This window comes from Mus pahari, chromosome 1 (genome assembly GCF_900095145.1).
Source record: "Mus pahari chromosome 1, PAHARI_EIJ_v1.1, whole genome shotgun sequence".
Taxonomy (NCBI): Eukaryota; Metazoa; Chordata; class Mammalia; order Rodentia; family Muridae; genus Mus; species Mus pahari.
In genome coordinates, this window is record NC_034590.1 from 2,932,659 (window position 1) to 2,945,748 (window position 13,090).

At 42.2% G+C, this 13,090-nt stretch overlaps 1 pseudogene; it reads left to right on the forward strand.

The window, feature by feature from the left end:
- On the forward strand, nucleotides 1–12,110 carry LOC110327855 (annotated as a pseudogene).
- Nucleotides 12,111–13,090: the final 980 nt, after the last annotated feature.

A 13,090-nucleotide genomic window follows, 5' to 3' on the forward strand; every position in this document is an offset into this window, starting at 1 on the left:
GGCTCTGTGTCGCCCGCATGCCGCGTCTCTGAGGTTGCGTCTCGGGGGCTTTTGGCTGGTGGCGCTGCGCGGACCCCTCCGCGGGAGAGGCCCGGGTGGTCCGGCTTGCGCCGGCCGTGGGCTTCGGGCTGGGCGCGGGTTCTCGGGGGACTCGGGGTACCCCGGGTCACAGCTTTGCGGAGAAGGCGGGACTCGTGCCTGTTCCGAGCGGCAACCAAAACCCTGGTAAGGGTCTGCGTGCCACGCAGGAGATTTTGGGAGGGGTGTGGTTGTGTGAGGGCGAGTGTCCTGTCATGGCCATGTTTGGTGGTATGGGATTGAGTAAGGGTGTGGTGTGGTGTGAGTGTGGGGGTGGCGTGGCGAGTGCAAGTGAGCCGGTGTACCGCCGAGTTCTTAGGTTTGTAGCATTTGGCGTAACTACGGGGAACACATCTGTCCTTTCTAATGATTTCCCCGTTCTCATTGCCGCCCTTCCAACACTTTCTTCTCTAACTTTTTTCAGTTTTTCTTTTTTTTTTTATTACCTAATGGCTTGCTTGGCTTATTTAAGTTTTTAAAAAAATCTTTTCTCTCTTTCTTTTTTTCTTTCTTTCTTCCTTCCTTTTCCTTCCTTCCTTGCTTCCTTCCTTCCATCTTTGCAGTGTTGAGTTTAAATCTAACGCTTCAATCACACCAGGCAAAAACTGTACAATGAGCTACATTCCCAGCCCTGAAGTTAGTTTCATAATGGCTGAAGAAAATTCCTAAGCTCAATAGCAAACCAACTGGGATTCTTTCTTGAGTTCACGTTGTTAGCGGATTCATTGCATTGAGCTGATCCAGGCTGTACTTGGTTGAAATTCAGATCTGCTCTCTGTTTTTTTTCTGGAGCTCAAGTTTAAAAGAACTGATTCCAAACATATTTTCTTTTCATGGTGGATTACCGGAGCACAGGGGAGATCGTGCAAAGACTCTAAAAACCTCTGCTTCCAAATGTGTCCATATTTAGCCAAAGAAAAGTTGTGTGGGTAAGCTTGTAATCTATTAAAATAACTTTGCCACATTAAGAAATCCCCAGAAATACTTTTATAACTGGGTGTTACCATTTAGAGCAAGTGCTCTTTGATGATAGTATACTCTGCTCTCTAGCTCTCACTAGTGCGCTCTCTCTCTCTCTCTCTCTCTCTCTCTCCCTCCCTCTCCCTCTCTCTCCCTCTCTCTCTCCCTCTCAAATTACATTTGTCACAAGTTTTATATTCCAAACCCTTTGTCTTTATGTTTCAGGCTTCTCATGAGCAGCATACCAGCTGAGTGTTTTTTAAACTCATTTATCTGGCCTGACTGTTAATAGGTGAGTTTAATTCTGCTGTATTATCATATTACTGAAAACATGTTTTTATTGTTTATATTTACCCTGTTTCGGTATCCCCCCTCACTGGCTTGGTTTCTGTTCTTGTCTGTATATACTTAACAAAACCCCAAACTTAAACAAGATATTCACATGCTTGTACACCAAACTAGCTAGCCATCTCTTTCTGTCATCCTTGTGTAATATATTACATTATGTTGTAATACTTTACATTTTTTACTTTTTTTTTTTCCAAGACAGGGTTTCTCTGTCCTGGAACTCACTCTGTAGACCAGGCTGGCCTCTTAACTCAGGAATCTGCCTGCCTCTGCCTCCCAAGTGCTGGGATTAAAGGCGTGCGCCACCACGCCCGGCACTCAGCTCTTTTTGATGTGGAAGGTTCCAGGCGTAGAACTCAGGTCATCAAGCTGAAACAATAAGTCTTGTTATGCAGCGATGCATCTAGACAGCCCCCAAGTCACCAATGTTTGAATCAGCCATATCTGTCTCTGCATGGAGGCTACACTAATGAATCCAAAGATGTTCCGGCACCATTTTGTTTCTAGGCTGTTTGTGTCTCTGTTGAGTACTTCATGCACTATGACCTGGTTTTTACATCTAATAGCTCTGCTGCAGAGAGTGTTACAAACAAGGAAATAAGTGTTGGGAGCTGTGTTAATTATCTCTTGGTATGTATCACATTGTCCAAAACTGTGATGTTTTAAACAACAGTAACCTACCAGAAGATAGTGACCGCTGGGGGCTGTCTCTGAGGCTGGTTATAACAAGGATTCTGTGAGGACGCATGAGGCCAATTTTATTTCTGGTTGAAGCCCACAGGTCCTGCCTCCCAACACTAAGACTGTTTGTGCTGTGAGCATAGAGATGGTTGAGAACAGATATCTGTCATGGAAGGAGACCTTCTGACCTGAGACCCAGAGCATAGGCTGCAGGGTCCTGGGAAAGGGTGGACTCTGGACCTGCAGATCATCTTTACCAGCCTTGAAATACCAGCAACAGCTGCGGGGCACGGAGCACTTGTTCCAGATGGCGGGAAGACAAGGTAAGAGCATGGTGCAGGAAAGAGCAGTGTGGGCTCCTGGCAGAGCTGTATTCAGGGGCAGTGCCACAGCTTGGAAGTCTGGTGCTCCTATCAGGGAAGTTTATGTGGGCACTACTGATTATCCATGATAGACATTCCATTTAGTTAATTTGATTTTTTTTTTAAAGATTTATTTATTGTTATATGTAAGTACACTGTAGCGGTCTTGATATACACCAGAAGAGGGCATCAAATCTCATTTCAGATGGTTGTGAGCCACCATGTGGTTGCTGGATTTGAACTCTGGACCTTTGGAAGAGAAGATAGTGCTCTTAACCGCTGAGCCATCTCTCCAGCCCCAATTTGACTGGTTTTTACGTTTATTTATTTTGTGTGCCAGTGTCTGTGCACACACGTGTGTGTAGGCTCGTGTGTGCCACAGAGCATGTGTGTAGGTGAGAGGACAACGTGCCAGCATTGGTTCTCCTAGGGGTAGACCTCAGGTTGTCAGGCTTGGAGGTAACCACCTTCACCTGCCGGCTCTATCCTGCTCCTAGAGAATAGACTTCAGTGTATTTTTAAAGTGGTGCTATAAACCAGAAGTCATGTCTCTTGTTTCATCTCTCCTTACTCCTGCTCCTACTTCCCAGCTACGTAGAACATTTTTTAAATAACATCCATCTATTGCTATTTTTTGATTTATTAAGCTTTTACACTTTCTATAATTCGCATCAGGACTTTTCTCTCTTAAAGAAATACTATATAGCAAATCGCCAGTAGGTTATTAACTTTCCAGAACTCTTTCAGACAGCATGTGGTACGTTTAGTTCTCTGCATACATTTCATAGTCTCTGGAGATTGATGTGGTACTTAACTGTTGAGGATCAAGTGTCTAGGGGACCTCAGACCATCTGTCAGCAAGATCGCCACATTCCTTTGTCAGGAACTCTGAACATATCTGTTCTTCTCTTTCCTCAGCTTGGTGTTCTGAGGACTCTGCACCTCACCAGGAAGAAGAGGACATGACGAGGCCTTCAGTACGTTCTAAACATCATTTTCGCCCTGCATTGTTTGTGGTGCAGCTGTTGTGGGCAGCTATAATCTATCACTAGGCTGGGGGAAGTGACATGCAGATGAAGTGAGGGGGGCGGGGGGAGCACAGCTGGGAGGAGTGGGTGTGTGCAGAGTTTCTCGGTGGGCTCAAAGTCCAGTGTGAAGTCGAGAGTCAAAGCAAACAGACACCAAGTCTGTTCCGTAGCTAGTACTTTCTGAGAAAAAAAACTACTTAAGGAAAGCAAAAGCTTTTCATTGATACTGAAACCTGGAAATAAATTCTAAAATACTTAGATGATTTTTGTTATTTTAAGCTCAATTTTGCAAATCAGTCTTTTTTGGTTTTTTTCTAGACAGGGTTTCTCTGTATAGCCCTGGCTGTCCTGAAACTCACTTTCTAGACTAGGATGGCCCCAACTCAGAAATCCGCCTGCCTCTGACTATGTGCTGGAATTAAAGGCATGCACTGCCACGCCCGGCTTTTTTTTTTTTTTTTTTTTTTTTGCAAATCAGTCTTGACCAAAGAAAAATTATATAGAAGAGTAAGTGGAAAATTCATGTTTCTTTGGAATAATCTTCCTAGTTTTTGTTTGGTTGACTTTTTTTTTTCCAGTTTAAGCTTTTGATGTCAAGTTGAACTAGATTCTATGAATGTTCTGTGGCACCCCTGCCGTTCTGATATTTGTGGCCTTCCAACTCTTTTCTTTATTTACTTATTTATTCATTTTTGGTCTTAGAAGATGCTGTCTAGTTTCCTTTATGTTTTGAGTTAGGGTCTCACTAGTAGCCTTGGCTTGTCTGGAGCTTGCTAGGTAGACCAGGCTGGCCTTGAACTTACAGAGATCCTCCACCTTCCTGTGCTTCTTGAGAGCTAGGATTAAAAGCATGTGCCACCATACCTTGCCAGAGTTCTTTTTGTAAACAATTCTTATTACACTTCTTATTTATTTGGGGAGATGGCAATATGCATGCCACTGTGTTGGGTGTGGGGATCAGGACAGCTTGTTAGAGGTGGTTCTCTCCTTCCACCCTGTGGGTCCCAGAGATCGAACTCAGGCCGTCAGGGTTGGTGGCCGGTGCCCTTACCCACTGAGCCACCATCTCACTGGTCACTGCAGGGCTCTTGTCTGAGTGTTCTCTGTCACCTCCTCTTGATTCTTTCTGTTTCTATGAAGTAGCTCATTCCTGTGTTTAGAGCATTTTTCTCTTGGCTGCCTTTTCTTCAGCTCTCACAGTCACAGAGCAGACCCACACTCTTTATTCTAGATAACCTAGAACAGTGGTTCTCAACCTCCCTAGTGCTGTGACCCTTTAACACAGTTCCTTGTGTTGTCGTCACCCACCCCAACATTATTTTTGTTGTTACTGCATGACTAATTTTGCTATTGTTATGAATCATAATGTAAAATGTGTGTTGTCTGATGGTCTTAGGCAAGGTGTCTGACCCACAGGTTGAGAGCCACTGAGCCAAAGGTTCATGAGGCTTTTCTCTGCTTCTGACAGTGTTTCTCTGGCCCTAACAGACTTTTGTTCAGATTTTGTCTGGTGACTGTATAAAGTGTGTGACCGTGTTTGGAGAAGTATCTTAATTTCTTTGTGCCTTAATTTCATCATCTAAAAGGGGGGTTATAATAGATTGCGTTTCAGAAGAATGCCGGGCGTCAAGGGTACCTAGTGAGCTCCCCCTGCTGACTTGCACCGCCTACTCTGGCGCTTACTCCGCTTGGCTCTGTAGTCTCCTTGCTGAGCTGCTCTCTGGCTGGGCTGATTCCGCTCAGTACTTGAGGGTAGCCTAGAAGAGAGAGGAGGAGACTGCCTGGTTTGTATCATAAATGTGCTTCTTCAGTAAAACTCTTCTACTGTGGGAGGGCAACTCGGTATTTTTTAATGTTTGTATCTCTACACACATCACACACAAATATCAGGAAAACTAGTAGTTCTCAAAAATCAGTAGTTAACACAATAAAAAATTGGATAAGAAGCATGAGGAAGAATTAGAGGAAATACTGATGGCCAACACATACTTAAAATTATGTTATAGCTGTGCTGAGGAAATACAGATGGCCAACACACACTTAAAATTATGTTGCTGGGCGTGGTGGCGCACACCTTTAATCCTGGCACTTGGGAGGCAGAGGCAGGCGGATTTCTGAGTTCAAGGCCAGCCTGGTCTACAAAGTGAGTTCCAGGACAGCCAGGGCTACACCGAGAAACCCTGTCTCCAAAAAACAAAAAACAAACAAACAATCCCCCCCAAATATGTTATTAAAAGGCAATTTAGTAGATAGATACAGTTTTTAGGTATATTTCTTTTTTTTTCTTTTTTTAAGGATTTATTTATTTATAATATGTAGGTACACTGTAGCTATCTTCAGACACTCCAGAAGAGGGCGTCAGATCTTGTTACGGATGGTTATGAGCCACCATGTGGTTGCTGGGATTTGAACTCCGGACCTTCGGAAGAGCAGTCGGGTGCTCTTACCCACTGAGCCATCTCACCAGCCCCCTTAGGTATATTTCTAATTAATAAGCAGTAACAGTTTTGAAGTCATAGAATTGGGATGTTGAGGGCTGAAGAGATAGATGGCTCAGAGGTTAGGAGCACCGGCTGTGCTTCCAGAGGTCCTGAGTTCAATTCCCAACAGCCACATGGTGGCTCACAACCATCTGTAATGTGGTCTGGTTCCCCCTTCTAGTGTGTAGGCACACATGCTGGCAGAACTTTGTATACATTTTAAACATTTTTAAAGCAAGCAATAGTCATCAAATCACATACTTTTCCAGAAATACTTCATTTGGTTTTTCTTTTTTTTTTTAATTTCCACTATGCTATTACCATACTATTAATTCTAATTTGTTGGTTGGAAATAAAAACCTGAGTCTGTCTTTGATGTTTAACTTGGTCCTCTTTAGTCTAGTTACCAGCAATATTTTATGTTCTTGATAACAGTTCACGCTCACCACCGTGGCGATAAATCTTCCAGTTTTAGACTGATGACCTGCACTCTCTGCTCCTTCATGTGTCTGGCTACATACAGGATGTCTTATCTGGAAGTCCAGTACAAACCTCAAACTTTGCCTTTTCAGATATTCCTGCCACACTTCCCCGTAACTGCCCTGCTCCCTTTCCCACTAAGTTCAGTACCTCAGTCCCTGTCAGGTCTGAGCTCTTTCCTTATGAGTCACCTTTAGCTCCTTCCTCCCTCTCACAGTAAAACTCAGTGACCACTGCCCCAGGCAGCTAATGACAGCATGAAGGAATGCTTGCTGACTTGGTTCACATACTCTTAGAGGATATTTTCCCTGTCGTGTAGTGCCCCTTCTGTATATATGAAGCTTNGTAAATATGAAGACTGGCCCTTGGTTACTAGCCAAGTTAATTCTTACTTATTTTGATCACAAGCCCTAATTTTGATGACTTCCAATTAATTGGGATTTTTTTTTATATATATATAGAAAACAGTGACATTCAAGGATGTGGCTGTGGACCTCACACAGGAGGAATGGCAGCAAATGAAGCCTGCTCAGAGGGATTTGTACCGAGATGTGATGCTGGAGACCTACANCAACCTAGTAACTGTGGGTAAGGAGAGCTTTCCAGTTCCCATGGAATTCCTTTTCATTCCTAGGTTGCTGGATGAGCCTGGCCTTCCCTCATGATTGTGTATGCTCCAGCCCTGAGGGTAGATATTGATTACTTGTGTCACTGTGCAAGTTCCTTGGTTCTCCGGCCCAAGTCCTTAAGACCCCAGGATTCAGCCCCAGATCTGTAGATTGTCGCCAGCATTAACATGCAACGTCTTTTCCTGTTTCCTGAACCAGGTTGTCAAGTCACCAAACCAGATGTGATCTTCAAGTTGGAACAAGAAGAAGAGCNATGGGTACTGGAGGAAGACATGTTTTGGAGACGCTCTCCAGGTGAATAAGTGAGAAGTGGCTCTTAATGAGAGAGGCACGTGACAGAGTTCAGGAAGGGCTCCGTTCCTCATTTCCAAAGACTGTTAAAGGCTCCGATCTTTGAAATGACAGATGTGTATGTGGCATGCCACGTGTCAGATTATGTGACATTTCTATTCTTGGGATGTCTCTGCCCTATTGGAGCTGTGCTCCTTTTTAAACTTTAGAAGGGCAGAGCCCCTGTGATTTCAGGACGCTCATCTTCCTGTGTGTGTCTACAGCTCACCTAGTGATTACTGTCCCTTTCTATGATCCTTCACCTGCCTCTCTCATGTGCACAGTTTATCTTCCTATACGGTCAGCGTTCTGTGGACTGTGGCATTTTAAACCAGCCTTAGTTCATACTTGGGATTCCTTTAGTTCTTGGTTCACTGCACACTGAAAAGCTTCACCTTGTGTTTTATAATAAGTGGCACTTTGAACTGTATGTCACAGTCCTGTGGGTTTGAAGGTTATGTTCCTGCCTTAGAAAACACTGGTATCTTCCTACTGATCCACATCTTCCTCATAGGCCTACTAGGTTACCAAATGCAAACCATCCAAAGTGTCCTTCATCCTTCACACTTTGTTCCCCTCTCTCAGCTGTACTCACTCCCTTGTTTCCAGAGCTCTCCTTCTTTATTTTGCCACATGTGTTTTAGATTTAACTGTCTGATTTGGAAGAATCATGCTGAAGTTTTCTTAGGACTATACTGGATGTAGGAGTTTGCCAAGTTCCCTGTTTGTTTGTTTGTTTTCTTTCTACTTTGAGAAATGGAGCTAAGTTCTCTTTTTTACATTTTGTATGTTGTTTAAGTTTACCTGAGTATTAGAAAAGAAAGAAAAACAAGTTCTTTAAGAATTGAAGGGGGCTAAGCTGGGTGTGGTGGCACAGACCTTTAATCCCAGCACTTGGGAGGCAGAGGCAGGTGGATTTCTAAGTTTGAGGCCAGCCTGGTCTACAGAATGAGTTCCAGGACAGCCAGGGCTATACAGAGAAACCCTGTCTCAAAAAACCAAAAAAAAAAAAAAGAAAGAAAGAAAGAATTGAAGGGGGCTGTAGACATGGCCCACCAGTTAAGAGCACTGGCTGTTGTTTCAGAGGACCTTGGTGAGGTTCCCAGCACCCACATGGCAGCTCACAGCTGTCTGTACCTCTACTTTCAGGGGATCTGATGCCTTCTTTGGCCTCCTTAGGAAATAAATAATATGAAACAAAAATTAAAAACATTTTTGAAAGAATTAGAAAGGAAACTATAAAACCATTTGAATTTACAGATGTTGGGATTATCTCCCTGGAAAATGCTAGAACCAACTGAGAAGATGTATCAAGTTATATGAGAATCCAGTGAGGTACTAGGAATTTAATACATAAAACCTAATAGCTTTCACAAATACCTCACAACTAAGAGGACATAAAAGAATGTCAGGCTGAAGAGATGGCTCAGCAGTTAAGAGTATTGAGTGAGTTCAAATCCCAGCAACCGCATGGTGGCTTACAATCATCTGTAATGAGATCTGACACCTTCTGGTGTGTCTGAAGACAGCTACAATGTACTTACATATAATAAATAAATAAATCTTTTTTAAAAAAATGAGGCCGGGCTTGGTGGTGCATGCCTTTAATCCTGGCACTAGGGAGGCAGAGGCAGGCAGATTTCTTGAGTTCGAGGCCAGCCTGGTCTACAGAGTGAGTTCCAGGACAGCCAGGGCTATACAGAGAAACCCTGTCTCGGGGGTGGGGGGAGGAGGAATGTCCATTTATAATAATAGCAGTAAAAATAAAATACTGTTGGAGGCATGGGCATGTTGTGTTACCCTTGCTCCTTTTTCAAAGACCAACCGACTATAGTTATTTGCATCTGTTTCTGTGTTCTTTATCCTGTTCCTTTGTTCTGGTTGTTTCTTTACTGCCTCCCATTCTATTTGATTGTTAGAGTTTAACCACAATCTTGAGATTATGTGGTCCCAGTCCCCACCATTTTTCTTTTTTAATACTGTGTTCTCTATTCTGGGTATTTCATCTCCATAGGAACTTCAGAATCAGTTTGTCTCTATACTCATAGCAAAGTACAAGCTGAAATTGAACCTATCAATCAAATTAAGAACTAACATGCTGAGTTTGGGTCTTCCTGTCCATCAGCATGCAATATCCATTTATTCTTTGATTTTAGAAGTCAAGAGTTTTATGTTTTTCCCATTGCAGGTTTTATACGTTATTAGATTTATATTAATTTTGTTTTGAAGAATACTAATAAAAATAGTGATGTGTTCATTTCAAATTCTGCTTGTTCATTCCTGAGAAGCAGTTCATTTTTGCATGTTAACCTTGTTTCATGCCATCTTCTGATTAGGATTGCTACCAGCAGGTTTTAGTTGGTTTTGTTTTTGTTTTTGTTTTTGTTTTTGTTTTTTCCTTCAGTAGCCAAGCATTCAGTGTGATGTAGAAAAGCAGTGGTCTGAGGGAGTGCCTGCCTGCGGCCTTTGAGTTCTTAGCTCTCCTGATTCTTGGCGAGTCTTGTCATTTCACCTTCCTGACACATGTGCTTTCCCGTTAACAGTCCTGCCTACCGTTCATCTTGTACTCTCGTGTTGAAATCCTGTCTGTTATATATTCCTCTCTATGTCTTATGCCTCTAAAGTCTGGCCCTTTATTCTTCTTGGAAGGGAGGAGAAATAAACATACATAGTCAGTCTTGCCTGACATGTCTAACCACAAATGTGAATCATATCTTGTTAATATTGACCCCTTACCCTAGTCCATTAGACATTCACCCCTCATTTTAATTCCATTCATCTTGCTGATTTCTTCATTATAATCAAGGATACTATTTTTTTTTTTTTTTTTAAATCCCATCAGTGCTACTTAGAGCCACAAGTACCAGGTTTTTTGTTTGCTTTGGGTTTTTCCCTATAATGTCTCCTGTAGGAGTTAACGTCTCAGTCTTTAAGAATGAGGGCATTTGCATTTTAGTTTCTTATTGGCTGACTAAAGCCTACCATAAGGATTCAAATTTCTAAACTGTTAATAGTATGGTGGTAGAGAAGTGTGGGAGGTTGATGAGCAGATGGAGAGACACCAGGAAACCCTGGTGAGGGAAGGCGCACCTGGCTCCAGGAAAGCTCTGACTATCCAAGTGCCACTGACTGTAAAAAGGTTGCAAAGATCTGTTCTTTGAGCTCAGATATTGTTACTTCAAGACAAAGCCTCTGTGTTTGTGATTCCCTTAAAAAGGGTTTAGAAGGAAATTTAGACATACTTAGTTATAAGAGAATCTGTGTAAGAGACCAGAGTTTTAACTGTGATGAGTGTGGAGCGCCATTTGACCATTGCTCACCCTGTGCTGTAGCTCCCTTTATATGTAATCAGTGTGGACAAGACTTCCTTCATAAATGTGACCTCCTCAGACATGAGAAAAAGCATGCTGTAGAAAAACCTTATGGCTGCAATGAATGTGGCAAGTCCTTTAACGGGAAGGAAAATCTCAACACAGTAGAAAATTCATACTGGGGAAAAGCCATATATGTGTAACGAATGTGGGAAAGCTTTCGTTCAAATGTCTAACCTCATTAAATATCAAAGAATCCATATAGGGGAGAAACCTTACTGGTGTAAGGATTGTTGGAAAGCTTTTAGTCAGAAATCTAATCTCATTGAACATGAGAGGGTACACACTGGAGAGAAACCCTATGAATGTAAGGAGTGTGGGAAAGCCTTCAGCATTGAGCATGAGAAAATTCACACTGGGGAGAAGCCCTACGCATGTAAGGATGTGGTAGAGCTTTCTCTCGGATGTCATCTGTCATTCAGCACAGGAGAAGCCACACAGGGGAGAAGCCCTATAACTGTAATAAATGTGGGAAGGCCTTCTTGCAATGCTCAGTATTTATCATATACATGAGAAGCCACACAGGTGAGAAGCCTTATGCATGCAGTGAATGTGGAAAAGCCTTCTCACAGAGCTCTTCGCTTACTGCGCACATGTGAAATCATACTGCTGAGAAACTCTATGAGTGTAAGGAGTATGGGAAAGCCTTCAGCCGGAAAGAAAATCTTGTTATGCAGCAGAAAATCCATATGAATGTACTGAGTGTGGGAAAGCCTTTATTCAGTTGTCAAACCTCATCAGACATCAGTGAACTCATACTGGTGAGAAACCCTATGCGTGTACAGTATGTGAGAAAGCCGCTAGCCAGAAATCAAATCTTACTGAGCACGAGACAATTCATACTTGGAGAGAAACCTTATCATTGCAGTCAGTGTGGAAAAGCCTTTAGTCAGAGACAAAATCTCCTTGAACATGAAAAAGTCCATACTGGAGAGAGAGCATTTAAGTGTAACGAGTGAGGGAGAGCCTTTTCTGGAGTCTCATCGCTTATTCTTCATGTGAGAAGTCACACCGGGGAGAAGCCTTATGAGTGCAGTGAATGTGAGAAAGCCTTCTCTTGGTGCTCATCACTAATCATACACAGGAGAAGTCACACTGGCGAGAAGCCCTTTGAATGTAATGAGTGCAGGAAGGCATTCTCTCAAAGAACATCTCTTTCTTTACATAAACGAGGCCGTACAGGTGAGACGCGCCGCTAAATGAGGAGTGCCTCTCAGTTATCTATGCCTGACTGACTTGAAATATCTGATGGAGGTGCCAAACCAAGATCTCTGGAACAGTTGGCACTCCTGAGTATGGGCAAAGAAATATGTGTATAGATAAATGTACCATCGTACAATTTTCAGTTCTGGAAGTCTGTAGACAATACAGTTTCAAATAATCTCATTCCATTTTTCTATAGTATTTATAAAATTATTGTAAAATTCACATGAAATAGAAGGGGAAACTAGACATGTGGGTACTTGCCTATAATTCCAGCATTTGAAGGCAAGTAGGAGGATTGCCACAAGACCGAGGCCAGCCTGGTCTACATAGTGAGACTGTGTTACAGTAAATAAAAAAAAGTAAGGATTGCCAAAATAATTCTAGAAAAATAATAGTGCAAACGTACTTACTGTATCCCTATAAGTCTGGAGTTCAGGGCAGAAGGATCTACAGTTTGAGGTCAGCCTGGGCTACTATGTAGTGAGACTGTCTCTCAGAACAAAACAAAAAATATACTAAGTAGAATATAAGTATCCAGTTAGTATTTAGAACAGCACTGTTTATAATTAGATTTATAGCCACTTAAACGTAATATGGCAGAAGAGCATAATTAGGTGGATAGGCAAGTTATAAAGTACCCAGGTTAGAGCTGTGGGACATGAGCTTGCTGCTTGTCACAAGTGATTTCGTGAGTTGGCAGAGAAAGAACAACCATCTAGTCATTTGGTTCTGGAATATTTGACTCTTGGTGAAAATAAAAATATAAATAGTACTACAACATAATAAACACTATTCTAAAAGATTTGAACACTGAATTGTAAAAAACTCAAACCTTGAAAACATTGGGTAATTGTCGATGGTGCATACATACAATCCTAGTGCTTGGAGGATAGAGGCAGGAGGCTGAGAGGAGTTCAAGGTCAGCTTTGACAACATAGTAAAGCTTGAGGCTAGCCTGAGCTACATGAGACCCTATCTTAAGATATACAGAAGAGAAAGAATGCACATTACTTAACTGGAAGGCGGAGGATCAGTTTCGAAAATGCAAAAGGGGCCTAGAGTTCTGGTTCAGATTAATTTCATTTCTTTTATTTATTTATTTATTTATTTATTTATTTATTTATTTATTTATTTATT